Below are 15485 nucleotides of genomic sequence, written 5' to 3'. Positions count from 1 at the left end.
GACAATTATCTGTCCATATAATTAAAAAATAAACTTGGATCCTACCTTATAGCAATACAAAAGTGAATCTGTGGAAAGATAACTGAAGCCAAAATTGTCAAAACCAAGTAGCAGCTATTCTGATCTACCCCTACTGGCCAAAGTATGAGTACCGCTCCAATCCTGTAGGCTTCAATTTATATTCCCTGCTTCCTACAAAGTGTTCAGCTCAACACTTCTGCCCCAGTTTTTGAGTTGTCAAGTGATTACTGATCAAAATTTAACACTAAGAAGCTTCATTCACTAGCCAAAGAAAAAGGAGAATCAATTTTCAGGTCTTGGAATCTTCTTATTCAACATAAGTATTTAACAAAAATTGGCAAAATAAAAATAAAAATAAATCCAAAAATCCTGCCAAGATTGATGTCCACATTCCATAAAAACCTGGATATCCTCTTTCTCTAGTTATTTCCCAGGTGTTATCTCAAGTTTAGAGGTCAGAACAAGCTTTTCTGGGGTAGTCATAATGTACATAAACTCCTACAAAATTTATTGGCTCAAATGTTTCAGCTTAGGGAATACACTGTTTAGTGTCTTGAGCCGAATGTCTGTTTCTAAGAGGATAAACTGACTTCTAGCAATACCTTTAGAAGTTTGTGTTTTCCTGATTGTGTAATGTATGTTCAAAGCAAAGAACCTGGCAAACAGAAAAGCAAAAGATACAAACTACCTACAAATTTGCATTCCAATTAAACACCAATGGGTTAAATGCCCTTCCAATCATTCAGAAGAATAGATAAGTGTTATGTTTTAAACTGTTTGTGATATCTATTTTGACTCAAATACTTAATGCCTTAAATGTCCTTATGAGAAGAAGGGAAGGAGATGGATGTGACTGTAAAGAGGCAGGACAGCTGATCGTGCTATATTTTAATTTTTAACAGATAATATGCTCAAGAGGTATTTCTAACCCCTCTTCCCACCTCAGCCATGTCTCAGTGCCATGTCTTAGGCAACATCATGACATCTCAGTGTTAACATCTAAACAGCCCTGATACCCACACAAAGGTGTGACAAAATGCCACACATATTGTTTTATACTTAATATATAACAAAGGTGGCTGCCTGGCTCATGATTCTCACCCTTAACCTCCCCTTCCCTTCCCCACAAGGGTTTCTTGTGGTAACAGATCCAGTTGCCTGGCCACAGTATAGTTAAATGATCCAGCCAGGCCAACCACAGGACCTGACTTCTTGGCCTCTCGAGTCACAGAAGGGGGAAGGCTATGCTCTAGGACTGCACTCAGTCACACTGCCCCCAACACGGAGAAGGCCACTTGCAGCTAAAAAGAACAAGGCCAAGCAGAGGGCATACAGATGACAGGCAGAGCGCCCTGACAGTGACCAAGTCCCTGATTCTTCCTTGGCTTTTGTGACCACCCAGGAATCCTTCCACTAGTCCCCTTTTCTGCTTAAGAAAGTCTGAAGTGGGTTCCCAACACAACCAGAATGCTTGGGGAAGCAGGGAAGAGGGGACTATAGGTAAAAATCAGCAGCTTCTAGTCTGCTGATGAGTCTCCCCTCTGTGGGTCATAATTATATTATGAGACAGACAACACTATTTGAAAAGATACTTTTTAATGCCCCAGATCACAAAAACTTATAAAATATCAAAAGAGTACATATAAAATGCATCACAGAAATGAATGATCACAACACAACACACATCTCCATCACCTAGTTTTACAATAAGAACATGACTTTTAAAGTTCCCTCTCAAATCCCATCTCTTCCCCAAATCTTCAAAGGCAATCCCTATTCTTAACTTATAGTCCTTCCCTGTCCTGATAATTTAACCTCATGGGTATCTTTAACAATGCCTTGTTTAAACTTGACTGTTTCTGAACTGCTTATAAGTGGAAAAACTTGACTTGCTTTTTTCTAACACCATTCCTGAGATACATCGATAGGCTGCATGTAGCTGTAGTCTATTCCATTTCACTATTAAATAACTGAAGAGTATTCCACTGGTTTAGCAAACCATTTCTCCACTCTACTCTTAATGGGCATTTGATTTCTTTCTAGGTTTCCATTACTACAAGCAATACTGCTATGACCATTCCTGCCCATTTACTAGTACTTATGTGCAAGACTATTTATTTAGGGAAGAGGTCAGTAAATATTTTCTGCAAAGGGCAAGATGATAAAGATTTTAGGCTTTTTGAGCCATGCAATGTCTGCTGCAACTTTAGTACTGTACTATGAAAGCATTCATAAAAGGTATGTAAATAAGTGTGACAATATTACAAGCTTATTTTTGGACACTAAAATTTGAATTTCATATAATTTTCACATTATAAATTACAAAATATTATTCTTTTTTTTCCCAACCACTTAAAAATGTTAAAAACCATTCTTAACTCATGAGTCATCACACTGGCCCCTGATCTAAAGTATATACCTATGGTTGTTAGGCCACAGAGTATGCATATTTTCAATATGATCAAATATCACCAATTTGTTTTGCCAGGTGGTTAAAACCACCCACAAGATATGAACTGTTATATCACTACATGTGGTGGATATGATATATCATTGACAATACTTTTTATTGTCAGACTTTTTTATTTTTGACAATCTGATTTGTCTGTAACTGGTATTTTAATATAGTTTTAATTTGCATTTCCCCACCATCTCTGACATTACTGATCATTCCATTTCCTCTTCTCTGATGTGCCTATTGAAGTTTGGTCCACTGCTCTACTAGATGTGTTATATTGTGTTTTTCTTGTTAGTTTCTAAAGATCTAGCCTTGTGTGAGTTAAATGTACTGCAATATTTTTTCTCAGGATTTTGGAGACAGGGTGTCCCTCTGTTGCCCAGCCTGAAGTGCAATTGGCACAATCATGCCTCACCAAAGCCTCAACCTCCTGGGCTCAATGAATCCTTCCCACTTCAGCCTCCCTAGAAGATAGGACTATGGCACATACCATCGTGCCCACCTAATTTTTGTATTCTTTTGTAGAGAGAGGGTTTCCCCATATTGGCCGGGCTGGTCTCATACTCTTGGGCTCAAGCAATCCTTCCACCTCAGCCTCCCAGAGTGCTGGGGTTATAGGCATGAGCCACCGTGCCCAGTCCTTTTCTCAATTTATAGCTTATGTTCTTTAATAAAAAAGAAGTACGTTTGTCTGGGCATGGTGGCTAACACTTACAGTCCCAACACTTTGGGAAGCCAAAGTGGAAGGACTGCTTGAGGCCTGAAGGCCAATCTAGGCAACATAGCAAGACCCCTTCTCAAAAAAAAAAAAAAAAAGGAGCATCTTTTTGGTTCACATTTTCTATGTCTTAAGAATATCTTCTCTATCTAGAAATCATTACAAACAATGTTTTAATGTCTAAAAATGTTAAAGATTTGCTTTTCCCATTTAAGTAAGGATTCAATGTCATTCCCTCCTATGTGGATAACAAGTTGTCCAAAAACTACTTATGGAAAGCTCTCTCTAAAGGAATTTGATACCAACTTTATCATAAGCCAAGTTTCTGGGTTTAAATATTCTCTTCTATTGATCTATCTCTTCCTATACCATATTGTTGTCTTAACTTTCATAGCTTTATACTAATTCTTCGTATTTGGTAAAGCAAGTCTTCTCACCTATCGCAACTTCTTCAGGAGTGCCTTGGCTACTCCTGACCAGTTAAGTCTTCCTCAAAAATTTACAATCAACTTTTTAACCCAAAAATAAAAGTTATCATAATTCTGACTAGACTGAAATAAATATATAAATAACTGGAGAGATCTGCTATCTTTCCAATAGAGTCTTCAAATCTATAAAAATATTCTCTCTCCATTTATTTAGACCTTTCTTAACATCTTCCAATAAAATTTTATAATTTTCTTTTAAAGGTTTAACATAAATTTTGTTGCAAAATACCTGTTACTTTATATTTTTCCTGCCTGAAATGATAACATTTAGTTTATTGCTAGTTTACAGAAATGAACCTGATTTTTTATTTATTGATTTTAAATTCAGCTACCTTGCAAAGATTTCTAGAATTAATATAATATTGAAAAGGAAGGTGACAACATGCAAGATGACAACAGGCATCCTATTTTATTCCTGAGCATAATGGGCAGGTTTTAATAAGGCAAAAAAAAGAATGCAGTAGCTATGACTGATAATCTAATTACTTATAATAACATTCCAAATACTACAATAAAAATCTAGTAGTTGAAAGTATTTAAACGTTTAGGGTGGAACAATTCTACAAATCAAACAAGCATAAAGATCACACAAAAGAAGTTAATGTTGATAGGAAAAAGAGCTGAACTCAAGAGAAGTCTAAAATTAAATTCCAAAAATGTTTTTCAAAATGATATCATTACTAAAATAAATGCATAATACTTAACTTTTATGTCTATTACACTGTTGTTCCTTAAAAAAACAAAGTTTCAGCCAGGCATGGTGGCTCACGCCTATAATCCCAGCATTTTGGGAGGGCAGGCAGATCACGAGGTCAAGAGATCGAGACCATCCTTGCCAACATAGTGAAACCCCATCTCTACTAAAATACAAAAATTAACTGGGCATGGTGGCGCATGCCTGTAGTCCCAGCTACTCGGGAGGCTGAGGCAGGAGAATTGCTTGAACCTAGAGGCGAAGGTTGCAGTAACCCGAGATCGCGCCACTGCACTCCAGCCTGGCTTCTGGCAAAAAAGCAAGACTCTGTCTCCCAAAAAAAAAAAAAGTTTCACTACAGGCATACACCGGAGATATTGTAGGTTTGGTTCCTGACTACCAAAATAAAGCAAATACTCAATAAAATGAATCACGTAAATACTTTGGATTCCCAGTACAAATAAAAGTTATGTTGATACTATACAGTAGTCCACTAAGTACACAACAGCACTGTCTTTAAAAGTAATGCATACACCTTAATTTAAACATTTTCCTGCTAACAAATACTAACAATCATCTTTGCCTGCAGTGAACTGGAAACTTTTTGCTGGTAGAGGGTCCTGCCTCTGGGTTGATGGCTGCTGACTGCTCAGGGTGGTGGCTGCTGGAATGGTTGTGGCAATTTCTTAAAATAAGACAAAAATGAAGTTTTCCACATCAACCCTTCCTTTCATGAAAGATTTCTCTATAGCATGCGATGCTGTCTGATAGCATATTACCCAGAGTAGAACTTCTTTCAAAATCGAAGTCAATCCTCTCAAATCCCTTGCCACAGTGTAATCAACTAGGTTTGTGGATTATTCTAAATCCTTTGTTGTCATTTCAACTATGTTCATAGCATCTTCGCCAGGAGTAGATTCTGTCTCAAGAAACTACTTCCTTTGTTCATCCATAAGAAGTAACTACTCATCCATTTTATCTTAAGATTGCAGCAATTCAGTCACATGTTCAGGCTCAACTTCTAATTCTAGTTCTCTTGCTATTGCCACCATATCTGCAGTTCAAGTCGACTTCTTCCAATCTCCTGTCAATGTTTTGACCTCCTTCCATGAATCAGAAATGTTCTTATTGGCATCTAGAACGGTGAACTCTTCTCTAAGTTTTTCGATTTACTTTGCTCAGATCCATCAGAAGAATCACTGTCTATGGCAGCTATGGCCTTATGAAATGTATAAATAAGACTTGACAGTCAGAATTACTCTTCGATTCATGGGCTTCAGAATAAATATATTTACAGGCATGAAAACATTTATCTCGTATGTTTTCATCACAGCTCTTGGGTAACTACGTGCATTCTCAATGAAAAGTAGCATTTTAAAAGGAATCTTTTTTATTAAGCAGCAAGTCTCAACAGTGGAATTAAATTATTCAATAAACCATGCTGTAAACAGATGTGCTGTCATCCAGCCTTTGTTGTTCCACATATAGAGCAGAGGCAGAATAGATTTAGTGTGATTCTTAAGGGCCCAAGAATTTTCAGAATGGTAACCTAACATTAGCTTCAACATACAAGTTACTAGCTGCACTATCACCTAACAAGAAAGCCAGTCTGTTCTTTGACTGTTTAAAGTCAGGCACTGACTTTCCTCTCTACCTATGAAAGTCTTTTTGTTTAGTATAGCCACCTTAAATGATGGTCTTAGCTATAATTTCTGGATAGCTTGCTGCAGGTTCTACATCAGCACTCATTTTTACGTTGCAGAGATGTCTCTTTCCTCAAACCTCCTGAACCAATCTCTGCTAGCTTCAAACTTTTCTTTTGCAGCTTCCTCATTTCTCTCAGCCTTCATAGAATTGAAGAGTTAGGGCCTTGCTCATGATTAGGCTTGGCTTAAGGAAACATTGTGGTTGGTTTCATCTATTCAGCCTACTAAACCTGAACAATAAAACTGTTTTGCTTCCTCATCATTTGTGCGTTCACTGGAGTAGCTTCCTTCAAGAACTCTTCCTTGCTATTCAGAATTTTGAGAATTATATTGCGTAAGAAGCCCAGCTTTTGGCCTATCTCTGCTTTTGACATGCCTTCCTCATTAAGTGGAATCTTTTCTAGCTTTTGATTGAAGTGAGAGACACATGACTCTTCCTTGCATTTGAATGCTTAGAGTCCACTGTAGGGTTATTAATTAGCCTCCTTTCAATACTGCTGCTTAGCAGAGTGTGGTGGTATATGTGTTGGGTCTTAGGGAACAGGGAGACCCAAGGAGAGGGAGAGAGACAGGGAAACGACTGGTCGGTGGAGCAATCAGAAAAGGCACATTTATTGATTAAGCTTGCCGTCTTGTATGGGCAGCTTGTGGTAACTCAAAACGATTACAATATTAACAACAAAGATCACTGATCAAAACTCACCACAACAGATATAATAATGAAAACCTTTGAAGTCCTGTAAAAATTACCAAAATGTGACACAGAGACACAAAGTGAGCACAGGCTGTTGGAAAAATGGTGCCTATGGACTTTTTCAATGCAGGGTTGCCACAAAAGGTTTTCCATTTGTTTTTAAAACAAAAACAAAAACCAGGCCGAGTGTGGTGGCTCACGCCTGTAATCCCAGCACTTTGGGAGGCCGAGGCGCGCAGATCACGAGGTCAAGAGATCAAGACCATCCTGGTCAACTTGGTGAAACCTTATATCTACTAAAAATACAAAAATTAGCCAGGCATGGTGGCACGTGCCTGTGGTCCCAGCTACTGGGGAGGCTGAGGCAGGAGAATCGCTTAAACCTGGGAAGTGGAGTTTGCAGTGAGCCGAGATCGTGCCACTGCACTCTAGACTGGCAACAGAGCGAGATTCCATCTAAACAAACAAACCCCAAAACCAAAAAGCAGTATCTGTGAAGTGCAATAAAACAAAGCATAATACAATGGATATACCTGTATTTCTGAGTCACAACTCATTTCATGCTCTCTGGATATTTACTAAGTTTTGGTCCATGATGTTCTTGATACTGTGTCAGGTACTATAGATGGTACAAGCATGAAGGTAACGACCCACATCCAATCACCTAATCACAGTGTTAAATACAAATCTAAAAGACATGTCACTCACATTACAAAAGAAAAATATCAACTAAGGAAACCTGACAGGAAAAGAAACATCCAGATAGGGAAGTTTCTGAACTGGTTTTATGAGCAAGCAGCATAAGATATAAGGTTTTGTTTGTTTAAAGTAAAGTTTTTCCTATAGTTGGTTTGTTTCTGTATCTCTTTGACCTAAAACCCTCTAATGGCCTTTCCCTGTCCTTAAGATAGTCTTTCCCTCTGGTCCATTTTGTTCTAAAGAACACTGTTATTGAAGGACCAATAACTGAGACAGCCCTCACTAAAGAGATTCCTTGGTCAGGTAAGTCAAGGAAACAGTTTATATATACTTTATTTGTCCTGGTAGATCCACACTGCGTATTATCATACTAAAGGGTCTGTAAAGTTCTGCAATAAGGAAATCTATTTAGCTGTTGTTAACTCAGAACTTCCCACTTTCAAGTATGGAACTGTCCCCATCCACTTTGTCATTTTTGTATAACATAAGGCACATTTCAACTAGCAATAAATAAAGCAGCAAAGACTGATTCCATATCCTGGAATCACACATTCTTTTTTAAGAAACAACAACTATGGTTGTTGATGTGCTTCCTGCAAAACTGGTATTTCTGTGAATCTGCAAATTCTGTTAAAAAAGGATCCCATTGTGTTGTAAAGCCAAGGAATACCTTCACAAAGTGAAGGTTAACTTTGAAATAACTGTCTTTAAATTAATATTTTTGTATTACTCTTTAATGTAAATGTATTATTATATAATACAAATAGTTGTAGACAAAAATGGGAAATCCAAAAGTCACCTTAAAAGAATCTATAAATCCCTAATTAAAAAAAAACTACCAACTTCTCAGAGAAATAAAATGTCAAGCTATTTTACTAACAATTATTGTTTCTATGTTTAGAATATCATACTCTAAAGACTACATCTAGCATTAAATATTGCATTTAACAAATGCAACAATATTTCAACTGTGTGAATAGTTAACACAGCAGGCCCAGTTTACTTAGGTCGTGCTAATCTCTAGGGGATTCCTGGAGCCACGGCAATGACCCTAGCCAAACTCTGAGAACTCAGTTCCTGGATTGTTCAGTCACTTGCTAATGATCTTTTTGTATATGCTCCAGGCAGTGAGTCAGGATGTACCAGGCTGTCAGCATTGTTTTAATCATTAAGATTTATGATATGTACCTGGTATCTCGTGTGGGGTCCCAAGTTTCAGTTACCAGAGCTGGTCATATGGTAGGAATGTGCTTATGTGACTGAACTCTGGACTGTAACACTTGTGTGCTTCTCTGGCTAGAGGCATCTTGCATGTGTCTCTATCACTCATTGCTAGAGAGAAAAGCACATCCCTGTGATTCTTGAAGAGTGAGGACTTGGAAGCCTATGCCTACCACCTCTACCTGCTTTGCTTACCTTCTTCCTGCATTGCATTCTTTGCTGTAATAAACCTGAGCCATGAGTACAGCTTTATGTTGAGTTGTATGCATCCTTCCAGAAAATCAGTGGCAACTGGAACCTCCCCACCCTCCACAAAACAGATTCCATTAAAGAATTTAGTTTGCCATAATACCTATTCCTCTCATTACTTATCAAAAGCTGAATGACCATAATCACAACTTCTTCAAATGAATATACAATGTTCAGGAAAAAAGTTAACAGGCCTAATATTGCTATTCTCAGAAGAACTTGGTTGACAGGGTTGGCCCTTGGCTGGGATGTAGAAGCTTGGTGAACAGTTTCCTACATTGACATAAAAATTTCCTAAATGATAAGCATGATTCATTGTGCCTAAACTTTCCAAACAACATGGTTTGTATTGTTTGTATAAATGCCTGCTTTCCTTCTGGGAATCTGGAATTTTGGTATGTGCCAGACAGAGGATGCCTACATGACCAGCCCCAATAAAAATCTCGGGCACTGAGTCTCTAACGAGCTTCCCTAACAGACATTTCACACATGTTGTCATGATTTGTTGCTGGAGGAATTATGTATATCCTGTGTGATTCCACAGGGAGAGGACTCTTAGAATCCTGTGCCTGTTTTCCTCTGAACTTCACCCCATGCACCTTTTTCCTGTGCTGTAATAAATCTTAGCTGTTAGTACAACTGTATGCTAGATCTTGTGAGTCCTTCTAGCCAATCACTGAACCTGGGGATGGGTCTTGGGAACCACCACACAATCAGCATATTAAGACAGAAATGAGTGTCCATTAGGCCAAATGCTGAAATTCAAATGTGAGTTCAAATTTCAGCTCCAAAACTAATTAGTTATGTGACCCTTAGCAATGTTACTATATTTGCAAAAACCTGCGCCTCTTCCTTTATTCTTTTAAATGAGAAAAACCTATCTTCCTTATAGTCCCATTGCACTAAACTAAGTAAGAAAATGAACAACACACTCATACATGACAGTACACAGTCAGTAATTTTAAATGATATTTCCAGAAGTACCTTCTCAGGTTAGATAAAAAATGGAGAGCCTTTCACATGTATACTTATGCAACAAGAACTCAAATGGTCATTTGGAATACTGCAAAGCAAAGCTCATTGACAAACTTTCACCGTGTATCTTCAACACTGGCTCTGGGAATGATTTCCAGATCACATGACAGGATTACTTGGTAAGCTCAAGTAGGTTAAATCCTGTATAACAAGTATCTTTCAACTTCTGAAACTGGTCCTTACTTAGCCTTCAGATTGGCTTCCCTAATGAGAAGTGAGTATACTAACTAATTAGTATTGGGCCTATGCTTTATTGTTACATTTCTCAAATTGCTAAACTGAGATTTTAGTACAAGCCATTCTCTAGTGTGTAGATGAGGCATAAAGTCCAATCAATGTAATTTTTAAAACCTAAGAGCTATAAGATCAAACCCCAACGTAAGAGAAGTAGAACCCTAAAGTCATTCACTCCCAACTATCAACTTACCCAAAAGTGGTTTCTCAAATGAATTCATATCCCAAATCCACATGTCCCACATCTCCTGTTGAAAAATAAATGTCCTACAATCAGTTTATTTCAGAATAACTCTATCATCCCCACTTACTCAGCCACCTTGTTCCACTTCACTGTAAGCAGCTACCACCTGAGTGCAAGGATCCTGCCTTATTCAGCTACCTCCCTATACTGAGCACAGTCCGTGACATAGAATATGTTCAGTTAATGTCTATTGCATCAATTAGTGAGTTAATAAACTATTACTGAGATCCAACACCAAGCTCAGTGGAAATACAAAATTATCTCTCTCCCTCTTACAAAACTGTGGGGATCTTAACTTTCCAGGTGGGAAGGCCAAAGACACCTACACAGCACTGTGGCAGATACTGTTTGCTCCTTATCCCTCCCAAACATTTTTCACTGCACTGGACCCCCAAATGAATTCAAGTGATCTTCTCTGCTAGGCCACCTATTCCTGATTGGCCCAAGCCAACCACGGTCATTCTATTCCTCTAGCTAATACAAGTAACCAAATCCTGACTAATGGGACCCAAGGGGAGATCTGCTGGGAAGCATTCAGGAAAAGTTACATCCCTCATAAAGATGTTAAAGGAGAAACTACACTTTTCAATCTTTGGATATTGTTGGAGAGTGTCGTGCATGCTTAGAAGTAGTGTTACCATCTTGAAGTCATGAGGGAAGCCATCATCAACACGCCATCATTGACATGCTGAGGATGACAAAGTGAAAATATGGAGAGCACACAGAACCCTGGTGATGTCATGGAGCCAGACCAATCCTAAGATGAGACCTCCTGATGTCTGAACTTTTTCTTATGCAGGATGATAAAGTCCTCACTGATTAACCGGGTATTGTGCTACTTTGGTCAAAGCATCCTGATACACTAATCTGCAACCTACAATTATTGATTTCGATAGGTATATATCCTGTCAAGAAAAAACGAAGATATAAATCAGTGGAGAATCCAAATTAAGGACTCTACTTTTACAGGAGACTCCAAAGAAGCAGAACTTCAATATACTTTTAAGAGCTACAAACTAGAACCTGGTATATGACATGACCATCTTGGACACGGCATTAGTTTATCACAGAATCAAATATCCCTAATTCACTCAGACTTTCTCAGATATGTGCAAAACACAACACTAAGCGATCTGATGCACACAAACATAAAAAAGATTCAGTCCTTATCCTCAACTAGCTAGGAGAGACAACAAAGTGAGTTTGAATGGCATTTCACAATTTAAATCTTTGCAAAAGATGCCAAAAGTCATGACGGGCTACAGTGCACAAAAAAAAGAGACTGGTGGGGAGAATGACTGGGGAATTAGTATGAGTTAGGAAAAGGCAAAAGAATATTTTAAGTGGACAAAACAGTGTGGGTTAAAATAGGAAAGCAAGAAATTGCAGGGAATGTCTGGGTAACAGCAAACAGAAGAATTAAGGGGGAGATATGAGTAAAGGGGTGTATTCGGAACAGAGGAAATCTTGAATACCATGCTAAGGAGTTTTAAGAGCAACGGCGAGGTAAGTCATTGCTTTCTTCTTGTATTTTAATTTTTAATCACATGAAGATGAATGCCAGCTCATTACAACAGAAGACTCTGTTGGATTTTCAGAAAAAAACACATCTTTCTGCCCACTATGAACTCAAACACAGGAATATATATCACCTACCAGGGGAGCAGTTTTTGGAAAGTAAAGGATCCAGCAGGAACTTCCTCCAGGCCAGGGGCCCGTGTTATTTTCTGCTCATGGAGTCCTCCAATCTCTAATATTTTCTACACCTTTTTGCTGTAACATCAACCTCTCCAATTACCATTCTATTCGTTCTTCCTTCCTTTACCATCTGCATAAGAAATCTTTATTCTCTATCTCTAAGGCAAGTCTTCACTTCAATGAAACCATTTGTTAATCAAGTCAGTCTAATGTCCTACCTAGAAACACAAGTCTCTTTTTCAGCATTATTCTACTTGATATCTTAGCCATCTTACATTAGTTTTAGAATAGGCAGGCTATAAATAAAATAAAGCCTTTTCTTTTGGCTCCCAGGGTCATTTCTTGTTCTCCTCCTTTTCTGACCATGCTTCAAGGTCTTCTTTACTGGCTCCCCACTCTTCTCTGGATCTGTTCTCAAGCCCTCTGACACTATACAGATCCTCCCTGGGAAGTTCATCAGGGGCACAGCTTTACCCACCATGTGCCAGTGGCTTCCATATCTCTATCTTTTCCCTGGTACTCTTTGGTTAGACTGTAAACTTCCCCAGCACAGGAATTATGTTTTTCATACTTGAGCCCTAAAGATGTTAGGAAATGTCTGAAGAGAGCAGAAACTCATCTATAAGACAGGATCTCCACTCCCATGTTATTCTTTATCCTTTCCTAATGCTTTACTTTCCACTCTAGCACCAACTACTAATTTACCTCATAATATATCTTAATTAATGTATTAATTATCTTGTAAGCTCCAATACAAGAACTTTATGTTGTTTAATGTTATTACTATAGCACCTTGAACAGTACGTGGCACAAGGCAGAAGAGTTCAATAATTATTTCATAAATAAATAAAAATACCAGAAAACAGTAACATGTGAGAAGGATGAAAGGCAATTGAAATTAAAGCATTTTAAGGTTGTTGTATTTACGGATAGGGTAGAAATATTTGATTAATTTTAGTTTTAAGAGCAAATATGTTGAGAATTAAAAGTTAATGACTGATTAAATAAAAACAATGTGTAAGTTAAAAATCAAAGTTGAAAAAGGAGGAAACAGAAAATCAATCACTTTAAAGAAAATGAGAAAGGAATTTAAAATAATAGAGAAACCATACCTATAGAAAGCACAAAATGGCAGAAATAAATTCCAATATATCAGTTATAAAAATTAAGACAAAATGACTAAATATATCCATTAAGCTGTCAAACTGGATTTCTTTAAAAAATAAAAGCTAAACGCTATTTACAAAATATGCACCAAAAACATAAGGATTCAGAAAAGCTGAAAGTGAAAGCATGAGAGACTTACACACAAAAAAGTAGAAGAGCTTATTCTAGACTAACCTACTTACAAATAACGACAGTTACCAGCCTACACTGTGTCAAGTTACTGAAACTCAAAAAGGCAGTCACAATCAAATTGGCTTGAAGCATCAAAGGATGAGGTTTGGAAGTAGCAGGCAACTGGAAAGTGAGGGAGGAAATACTAGAAAAGTGGGAACCCTAAAATGTGTATGTACACTTCACTACCATCTTTAGCTGAACTTTGAATCACATAACATAGGGCAGACTCAGAGGCTCCAAAGAAAAGGAAAAACTGGCTGAAAAGATTGAAGAGCGATATCAATGATGTTGCCCAAATGCCAGAGAGGGAGAGTTTGGAGTTTAAGTCTAGCCAGCAAGGAGTCAATTTTCTTTAGGAGAAGAGAGAATTGGAAGGTCAAAAAAACATATCATCCACAATATCCAGTATACAATAAAAAATTAATAGACATGAAAATAAACAGAAAAGTTGAGTCAAGAAAAAAAGCAGTCAATGGATATTGTATAGAAGATGACCCAGATGTGGAAATCAGTTGGTAAGAACTATAATGTACCTATTATAAATATGTTCAAGAAATTAATAACAAATGAACAGAGGAAACTCTTATCAAGCAAATTAAAACAATAAAAAAAAGAACCACACAGAACATGTAAAATACAAAAATATGAAGTCTGAAATGGGAAATTAACTTGGTAGGATTATAGCAGATTAGAAATAACAGAACACCGGGTTAGTCAATTTAAAGGCAGATCAAAAGAAATTATCCCATCTAAAGAGAAAAGAAAAATCTTTAGTGATCAGAGCCTCAGTGAGCTGTGGTACAGCATAAAATTTAACATATATGAAATCACAGTTGCAAAAGGAGAGAACAGAGAAAACAGGGCACAGGAAAATACATGAAAAAAAAGTGAAAATGTACACATTTGGGGAAAAACAGAATTGCAAATCTAAGTCCAGTGAAACCTAAGCAGATAAATACAAAGAAAACCACAACTATAGCATATCTTGTTTAAACTGCTGAAAACCAAAGATACAGAGAAAAAACTGAAAGCATCCACAGGGGAAAAAAAATACATATGTACAGAAAACAAAAAAAGGATGACTTATCATTACATATAACCAGGACATTTTCAAGTAAAGAAACATTAAAACAAATGATTTTTCACAGATGTGCACCATAAGAAATGCTAAATGAAGTTCTTCCGGTAAAAGGGAAACAACACCAGATGGAAACTTAGATCTGTGAGAAGGAGTGAAGAACACTAGAAATGGTAAATATATGAATAAATATAAAAGTCTGATTTCTTCCCTCTTAATTTCTTAAAAAATGTATAACTAATTAATATGTCATACAACTTATTAATATGAAGATGTGACAGATGAGATTAGAACAAAGGATGAACTTGTAAGAACAACTATAATATACATACAGCTGCGAGCAACTTACATAAAATAGTAAAACTCAGCACTCCTTCATGAGATTTAAAAGGAAAGAACTCATGGAAAAATAGAAATAAGAATTTGGTTAACCTGATAAAAGATATCTCCTGATTAAAGATATCTACCCCAAATCTATAGTTAAAAAAACCACTCCCTGTTAAAGTTGGGAAAAAGACAAAGATAGATGTCTTCTATCACTTCTTCCTGTCAACAATGTACTAGATATCCTATTAGCACAGTAAAACAAGAAGGGGAGACAAAAAGATTTAGACTCAGAAAGAAGAAAACAAACAAAAAATAATAGAAAATTCAAGAAAACAAAGACAATTAGAACAAGAACTTTCTGCAAGGTTACTGGATATAAGATGAACATAAAAAATTCAGTTGAAGTCTTTTGTACCAGTAACAACTAGAAGATTACTAAGCCACATGCTTTGGCTCATGTCTGTAATCCCAACACTTTGGAGGCTGAGGCAGGAGGATTGTTTGAGTCCAGAGATCGAGACCAGCCTGGGCAACATAGGGTGACCCTGGATCTACAAAAAATACAAAAATTAGCCAGGCA

General features: G+C 37.2%; 1 protein-coding gene across 3 annotated transcripts in view; it reads right to left on the bottom strand.

The window, feature by feature from the left end:
- The window catches only part of GALNT1 (polypeptide N-acetylgalactosaminyltransferase 1), a 133104-nt gene that overhangs the window by 74358 nt on the left and 43261 nt on the right, over nt 1–15485 (bottom strand). Inside the window, exon 2 of one of the 3 annotated variants that reach the window (XM_002757165.6) lies at nt 10411–10465. The exons of the other annotated variants lie outside the window; for them this stretch is intronic. The gene's annotated coding sequence lies outside the window, so the exon portion shown is untranslated. The remainder of the gene's footprint in view (nt 1–10410; nt 10466–15485) is intronic. 3 annotated transcript variants of the gene reach the window in all.

This window comes from Callithrix jacchus, chromosome 13 (genome assembly GCF_049354715.1).
Source record: "Callithrix jacchus isolate 240 chromosome 13, calJac240_pri, whole genome shotgun sequence".
In the NCBI taxonomy this organism is placed as follows: Eukaryota; Metazoa; Chordata; class Mammalia; order Primates; family Cebidae; genus Callithrix; species Callithrix jacchus.
The sequence above is the reverse complement of the archived record's forward strand: the minus strand, read 5'-3'. Positions and strand labels throughout refer to the sequence as shown.